This window comes from Ursus americanus, chromosome 17, assembly GCF_024610735.1.
Source record: "Ursus americanus isolate L20-20 chromosome 17, mUrsAme1.1.p, whole genome shotgun sequence".
Taxonomy (NCBI): Eukaryota; Metazoa; Chordata; class Mammalia; order Carnivora; family Ursidae; genus Ursus; species Ursus americanus.
Window position 1 is genome coordinate 6,956,051 of NC_142143.1, and position 8,645 is coordinate 6,964,695.

An 8,645-nucleotide genomic window follows, 5' to 3' on the forward strand; every position below is an offset into this window, starting at 1 on the left:
CATACCTGGGCACCCACAGGTTTACCCTGGCACTTTTCCACAAACATCTACCCTCAGTGTGCATGTCCACACAGAGACAGCAGGCCTGAGGATAGGATTTCTGAGATCCATTTGTTCCAATGTCACCAGTCCCCCATCCCCTCACTGAGCCTATGCTCCCATCATCTATCCCTGGTCCTATCCCACCCACTCCCTCCTCCACACACACATATAAATACCCACCTACCTTGATCAGAGAACAAGAAAAGTCCAGTGCACCTCAGCCTGGGAAGCCCTCCTCTGCGCCCAGATGGCCACTGTGACCAGCTCAGGGCCTTCTTCCCTCTGGTCCCCTTGTGGACCTCCACTCAGCCTCCAGGCCATCGTCCCCAGGCGCAGGGCCCAGCGCTCTCCTGACCTGTCCCACCAGCTACATCCCCAGCTGCGCCAGGCTCTGGGGCAGGGAGGGGCTGGCTTCTCAGCAGTGGGCGTTGTGAATGGCTGCTCTGAGCCTCTGGAATCCCGAAGGGCCAGGGTAGGCTCTTAATGGCCAGGCTGGGCTGCCCCGGACTCAAGGCCACTTTTGGGGGTGGTGTTGCCCTGCTGCCTGCCCTCCCCAAATCTACTCTGTCTCCCGGAGACTCTGACTCCTGAGAGATGTCTCCAGGAAGATTAAGGATACTCTAAATACAGCCATGCTCTGGTGGTACCGGCAGCATCCCCATTTCCCTCTGCATTGCCCTCACGCTCCGTTTAGCTCCGTGACCCTCCAGCCATCTTGCCCACCCACCTGAGGTCTTTTCTGGGGCAAACGAGTTCCTGGAAGCTAAAGCAGGGGTTGTCTGCTTCAGCAATGATTATCTGAGCCCCTCCTCACTCCAGCTGGACCCTGTCCCGAGGCCCTGAGGACGTGAAGATGACCCAGCCCTGGGCCCAGGAGACCCACCCTGTGGACTGGGTGTCCTCTTCTGCCCCTGTCATCGCAATCGTAGTAACAATGATCGTGCGAATCACAGCTACCATCTCCTGGACACTTACTACATGCCAGACACTGTGCCGGGGCTGGGAAGGAGCTCGCAATCTGCTCAGGAAGATGGGCGTAAACAGGTCCTTACAGTAATAGAGCAGTGACAGTGCAGGACAGCCTTCGAGCACTCCCCCTGAGGCAGGAACTAGGCGAAGCCTGCTCTCGGCATCTCCCGTAATCTTCACCTTGTCTCCTGCTTTTGGCTGATGGGCACACTGCAGCCCACACAACGCTGGCGGTCCGGTTGATTCTCCTGAGGATTGCTCTCCTTTGTGAGTGAGCTTCTGGAGCCGTGCTGGCCAATGGAACATTCTACGATAATGGAGATGTTCTATATCTGTGCCATCCAATGTGACAGCCACTAGCCGTAGGGGGTGAGGGGGGTGGGGAGGATTATTTTCTCTGGGTCCTGGGCCCTGGCAAGCATCAGCCTCATAAGTTTCTGTAGACTGAATGAATGAACGGATGAGTGAATGAATGAAATGATGGAGTGAATGGTAACCTTGTGGGCCTCCTACCTTCCCCTCTGCATCCATTCTCTCCCTTTTCAACCTTTAAGTTTTCAAACTTGGCTGCGCTCTGGTTACCGGGGCAACACCTGCTGAAAGCCCCGTGGGTGGGGGAGGGGAGCTGTCTGGAGTTCCTCCTCCTTCCCTTCTTGCTCCAAGAACCAGCCCAGTTTGAGCCAGAATACAGGTGCCTGGGGGGGGGGGGGGCGGGGGGACAGCACAGGTTTGGTCTGCCCAGACAGATTGGGTAGGGGGAGCATTTACTGGTCAGCCCCACTGGATTGCATCATCTCCAAGATGAGGAAGCCCTGAGCAGGAGTCAGGAGTCCTGGATTCTCTCCCCCACTTTGACAAATGAGTCATTATACAGCTTCTATCAGATCACTTGCCCTTCTGAGCCTCAGTTGCCTTTGCAAACGGGTCCCAGGTGCTTTCATGTGGTCTCTTCTAGCTTAAAGATCTAGAATTCCTCCATGTGGCTCCCTGCCAGGCTGTTAGGGACTTGAGAGTCAGGCATGAGTCTGGTTCATGTCTGTATCCCCCAGGCCCATCTGCCCTGCTCTGTCCTCCAGGGCTGGGGGGCGGGGGGCGCCTGGAGGACGTTGCCTTCCCAGTAACTACAGCCTGGGTTCAGCTGCCCCCTAGTGGTCCAAAGTGGCAATGACCTCACACCTGCCCTGCTGTTCTCGGCAAAGGAATGATCCTCAGGCCTGGAAGTAGCCTCAGAAGACAGACTTTGACCCAAGCAAAAAAAATCACTGTGGCGGCCTCTCAGACAAGTGACGCAGGCTCTAGAATCTCCATCTTGGGTTTGTCACAGCTGTGTGCTTTTGAACAGGCCACCAGGTCTCCAAGCTCCAGTTTCTTCACCTGTAAAAATGGGAATTATATTAGTCGGGATGCGTTAAATTATAGTACGATAGCAAACAATTTCAAAATCCCCGGGGCTTATAACAACGAAGATTTACTTCTCATTCATCTCGCATGTCCACTGTGGTTTGGATCCACGGAGGCTCTGCTCCGCGTCATCTTCACTCTGGGACCCCGGCTGATGGAGCCTTGCTGCTCATTGCGGCAGAGGGAAGGAGGGAGTGGTGAAGTGGGCACTAGCCATGAAAAGCTTTGGCTTGGACTCAACTTCTCCTTCTTCTTTTTTTTGATAGGCTTCATGCCCAGTGTGGAGCCCAAGGCAGGGCCCAACTCGTGACCCTGAGATCAAGACCTGAGCTGAGATCAAGAGTCAGATGCTTAACCGCCTGAGCCTCCCAGGCGCTCCTGGCCTGGACTCACTTCTGATCACAACTCCCTGGAAGAATTAGTGGCATGGCCCCACCCACCGCAAGGAGGTAGGGAAGTTAGGGCTACAATGTGTGAGAGCTAAAGAGCCAGGAATAGTTGATGAACAGGACTGATGACCCACTTGCATGGTTGTAGGAATACAGTGAGAAGTGCAATGAACTCAATCCATGTTAGCCATTAAAACTGTCGCCTTGTCATTCTGGTGCTCTTTTCTCCGCCCTCATGATTTCCTGTGACTTCCGCATCAGCCCCACCTGTTCACAGCTGCAGATACAGAGGGAAGTGGACTTGCCGAGACTCACGCAGGGAACCCGTCACTGGGCATCCAGGTCTCCAAATTCTGAGCCCCTCCTACTCTAGGGGGCGGAGGAGAAGGGGCTTTGCCCACCCGGGTTCTCTGTAAGAGTGTTGACTGAAAGTGTGATGGTCTTTTGAGGGAGCCTGGAGCCTCTGCCCTCCTCCTAAAGCTGGTCTCTGGCCTTTTCAAGGCCTCCCTGCCCCGCCACGGTGGAGAGCCAAGGGGGTGGAACAATGAGAAGCCTGTGCCGCCTCCTGGGGCCAGAGTCCGAACATTGCAACCATTCCTACGCAGGGACCCTGCGCATTCCCGCCTTCTGTCCTGTTCTGGGCCTGGCCCAGACACACCCACCATATCCTGAAGGCTCCCAGACGGTGGGAAAGGAAAGCTCTCAGGACTCTGCAAAACACATCCCAAAGCTTTTAAAAACCTGCACAACATTTTTTTTTCTCCTGGCCCCCAGGAAGCCTCTAAGCTTTTCTAAAATCTTAGTGTCTAAGCAGATGGGTAGTCCCTGGCAAGTCTTCCAAAGAGACCAGCCCATTCACCCAACAAGCATGCTTTCACAGAGGCCCTGCCCAGTGCCAGGCAGGCTGTGGGCTGAGATGAGGAGATGCCATTGCTGCTCTCCACAGACACATAAACAAAATCACAGCACAAGATTAGGGCTGTAATGGGGAAAGCTGTTGATGTGGTCACAGAGGGCTTCCTGGAGGAGGTAGCAACTGGAAAGTCATCAGGTTCTCTCTCTGGACCTAAGCCTTATGTGAAAAACCACCTTCTGGTCATTCAGTCTCCCCTCCCACCAGTCACTGATATTCTAGGCTTCAACCACACGACACCCCTCACACTTTTCAGAAAGGGCCAGGTTCCCCCTAGCCTCCATGGCTCTGCATCTGCTGACTGCTCTTCCCCTTACAGGGAAAACTCTTATTCAGCCTTCAAAACCCTGCTGAGTAGTTATGTTCTCCAGGAAGGTCTCCTTGACAAACCCTTGCCGAGAGTCTCCGGCTCTATTTTCTGTTTCTCACCCAGCTCCTTGCTGCAATGACCCGATGTCATTTGTTTACACATCTGTCCCCTCTCCGGTTTGTGAGCTCTTTTGATTCAGAGGCTCTATCTTCTTTGTCACTGCATTCTTGGCGCCAGGCCTAGTCCTGCGTACAGCAGGTGTATGACATGCTTCCATGGGGTTCGGGAGGTTAGCTGTAGGACATATAGCATTTATATGGTGCTTACTTCCCAACTACCTCCTTCGACATTTGCCACAACCCGGGGGGCAGGCAGGGCAGGAGTGATATGGAAACAACGCACCGTCTATGGAAAACCTGCCATGAGCTGAGCACGACGCCAGGCACTGGTGGGGGACATTTATCTGGGCTTCAGTCACCTATGATTCTCAGTGCCTGGCGCGCAGAAATGTTGGGTGAATTCCGACGTATGTCTGGGAGCTAAGGAAGGGACGTGCGGTATAAATGACCAGTTCTCTAGGATTTACTGTTGTTAGGTCCTGACCCCAGGTCCCAGTACAGTCCTCTGGTGTGCCCTGGCAGATGGAAAAATCTTTCTTCACGGGCACTGGCCTGTTTCTGTAGGCTCTGCTGTCTGAGTCAATCCTCTCCCTTGTCCAAAAAATGCCGAGGAGGCAGTCTGTTGTGTTAACGTCCCATTTGAGACATTTCTTTTTAGTATCTAGAACCAGAAATTAGTCCTTCATGAAGAGTTGATCTCTCTCCCTTCTATCACATAACAAGAATAAAATGTGTGTCCTCTTTCCCTCTGGCTGCTGGGAAGCTCAGAGACGAGTAATAGTATCACAGGGGAGGGGCGAGTCAGAACGTTTCCTTCTCACCCCCACATATGTGGCTTCTTTAACTGAAACCTTCTTGTGTTCTTTATGGGAAGGACAGGTGTAAATACCCATTTATGTGAGAAGCCGTGGGAACTGGGAAAGGGCCCAGGTTTAAGCAGAAGGCTGGAGAGAACCCCTTACCTTCTCTGAGCCCCAGGCTTGTCCTCTGCAGCCTGGGCAGAGAAGCTCTCTGCTGCCGTCCTCCCACAGCGACAGCTCCCCCGTGAGGGGGACTGGCCGTGGCCCAGGCCTCAGATAGGGTCACGGTCAACATCCTCTCTGCTGAGGTTATGTGTTTATAACCTTTTTTTTTTAAAGATTTTATTTATTTATTTGACAGAGATAGAGACAGCCAGAGAGAGCGGGAACACAAGCAGGGGGAGTGGGAGAGGAAGAAGCAGGCTCATAGCGGAGGAGCCTGATGTGGGGCTCGATCCCGGAATGCCGGGATCACGCCCTGAGCCAAAGGCAGACGCTTTAACCGCTGTGCCACCCAGGCGCCCCTATGTGTTTATAACCTTGAATACATTCACACTTCCAATCCAGTGTGGCCCGAAGTTTTATTTTTAAAGAGGAGTAAGGAAAAGAGATTTCTCATGTGAAATCTCCTGACTTATAAATGTTGCCAATTAATTTGCATTTTTTCCCCAAAACGCTGTGTTGGACAAACCAAACTTGACTGCAGGCCAGATCTAGCCTGAGGCCCTCGCAGGCTCAGCCAGTCCAGCCCAATCCACCTCCAACAGGGTCTTTCTGGTATGTTTGAACTGGGAGTAGGGGGAGCAGTTTACATAATCTCTTCTGAACCCTGCCCCGTTGCCAACATCCCAAGAGACCTGCCTTGTTCTGAGATGACCCCAGCCCAGGTGATGTTGGTCCAGGGGGACCCGGACCCAAGCTGGACTGTACACAGGACACTGCCCCAGCCTTGGATGACGGGTTTTAAATAGGCCGCTGACCTAGAATAAGCCAGTGAATCCCTCCCATAAGACCCTTGTGCTTAGGGCCAGAGAGAGGCGGGAAACTAGCTCTCCAGTGGCTGGAGCAGTGGAATATAAAACTTAGCCAGCAGCTGGCTGCCATGTTTTCCATGATTGGGGGGTCAGGTGGTGGCTCATGAAGGGGATGCACAAAAAGAAGAATCAAAAATGGGGTGAGAAAGAACTCTAAGGGAGTCTGAGCGCCTGGTTCTAGCTAGTTGTCCTGAGCCCAGCTACTTTCCTGTCCTGCAGGGCCTGAACACCCCAGTGTCCTCGTGGTAACCTCCCCTCCTTTCCCAAGGCACTTGAGTTGGGGTCTATGTGTTTGGCAATCATCAGTCCTAACTCATGCACAGAACATCTGCTTGCGCCCTTTCCAGTCCTGCCTCTGACCAGGGCTGGGAAACAGTTTGCTGACGAATGGGCAGCACTGAGCTTCTAGTCCTGGTGCCCCGGGTCTCACCCCCGTTCACACCTCTGCTCACTTAGCTTAGCACTGAAGGCACTTGTGAAATACAGAGCCTCAGAATGTAAGAAGTTGATCCCCCTCAGGGAAGGGAGCCCAGAATACATTGCGGGTGGCACTGCCAGAGAAACTGAGGCAGATCTGGGACTGGCTACCTGGGGAGTGGTGCTGGTTCCCCCTTCATTCTTGCTTGGGGTGATCTGAAAGGCCCCAGAAGGGCTCCACCTTCCGATGGGTCCTCAGAGAACCCACTCACCTGCTTACTGACCTCTGCCCTGGCAGCCGGACTTAGAGCCCCAACTCATATGCTCACCAGACTCTGGGGTTCCTGTCCACCCTTCCCCTCCCCCAGTGGCAAACCCAGGTGGCATGAGCCCTCTGAGTGGCCTGGGTGGGTTACTTCTCTCCATACCTGTTCCCTCCTTCGGACAACTGCCCCTGCCCACCCCCCACCTCCTCAGACCATGTGATCGGTAGGCTTGTCTCTGCCCCTGGCTCCAGCGGTGGGTACCAGAGCTGCCTGGCAGTCGGGGCACCCCATGCCCTGAGGTCATGTGCCCCAGGGTGGGGGGGAATGGGAGTCCACCCCCTGAGCTTTTGCTGGAACAAGATGCTTGCTCCCCCCTGAAATCAAGGTGCTAAAGGCTGTGGGAGCCTAGGACTGCCGGAGGAACTTGACTACTCCGTGGAGAAAGTCTGCCTGGGAATGCAGCCCACACAAAGGAAACCAGGACTGAGGGAGACAGACAGACAGAGAGACGGCAGGTCCTGGTGACATCCTTAAATGCTAGGGTCCAGCGAAGCCTGAGTCTCGAACCAAACCCTTTTATTTCAGCCGATTTCACTCTGGCGTCTGGTGCCTACAAGGAGGGCAGCTGCCTGGAACGGGGAGCGCATGGGAAAGTCTCCGCAAGTGGCAAAGGGCTCTGCTGGCGAGACAGACGCAGCAGGGCCAGGCTAGGGCGAGGCCAGAGAGAGCCCAGGGGCACAGAATTGAAGGAGGCACTTGGATGTGAGCCTCAGGTGTCTCTCTGGCGTCACCCTAGCCTGGCTCTGCCACCCAGTGGATGTAAGACCTGGGTTTGCCCCATGGGGGAAGAACAGCCCCAGCCCCCGTCCAGTGAGAGGAGGCAGCTCTCACCTTCCCTCATTCCTTAGATGGGGCGTATGCAAGAGCGAGCCCCGCTCTGGGTCAGGGGATCTGATCCAAATCTCAGCCCGCTGCTCTGCGGCCTCAGCTAACCCCTATGACAACGGAATGGTACTTGTGTCCCTGTGTTCTCCCCCTCTCAAGCAGGTGGACTTTTTAAATGGACACACAGCCACCAAGCTAAAGAATATACTTCCCAGGGGCGCCTGGGTGGCTCAGTCGTTAAGTGTCTGCCTTCGGCTCAGGTCATGATCTCAGGGTCCTGGGATGGAGCCCATGTTGGGCTCCCTGCTCAGCGGGGAGTCTGCTTCTCCCTCTCCCTCTGCCCCTCCCCCACACTCATTCCACCCCCTCTCTGTCTAAATAAATAAATAAAATCTTTTAAAAATTAAAAAAAAAAAGAATATACTTCCCAGCCCCTGTTGCAGCTAGACGTAGCTTTATGACCAAGTACTGACCAGTAGAATGTAAGGGGATGGGGGCTACAGCCATAACCGAGTGTCCCTCAAGGAAAGGGACATACTTCCCTCCACCTTGCTGCTTTGGGTGCAGACGAGCCCTCTGGATTTTGCCACCCAGGGCCACATCCCAGGCACAGCAAAGCAGCCACAGAGAAGCAACTCAGGCCCCTGAACATGCGGGGACCCGGCCAAGAGACCAGCTCCCGACAACCTCCCCATGAACCGTACTGTGGGCGAGAAAGAACATTCTATTTGGTTTAAGGCCCTGTTGTTTTGCATCTCTGTGCCTGAACTCATATCCTCACTGGCACTCTGCCTCATGTATTCCAGCTAACGGTTTCAGTTGTCCCGATTAGGGGGAGGGGTGAGAGTTACTGGTTTCTAGTGGATGGAAACCAGAGATGCTCACTATTCCACAACACACAGGACAGCCTCCCACAGCAAAGAATGATCCGGTCCGAAATGTCAATAGTGCTGCTGCTGACAAACGGCTTTACCTACCCTCTCTGAGACAGGTGTCCTCATCCCTAAAAGGGGAATGTTGTACTATCATAGTTTTTTTATGAAGATCCAGTGAGATGACAGACGTGATCCTCCCTTCAGGAAACGAGAGAGTCCTGCAAA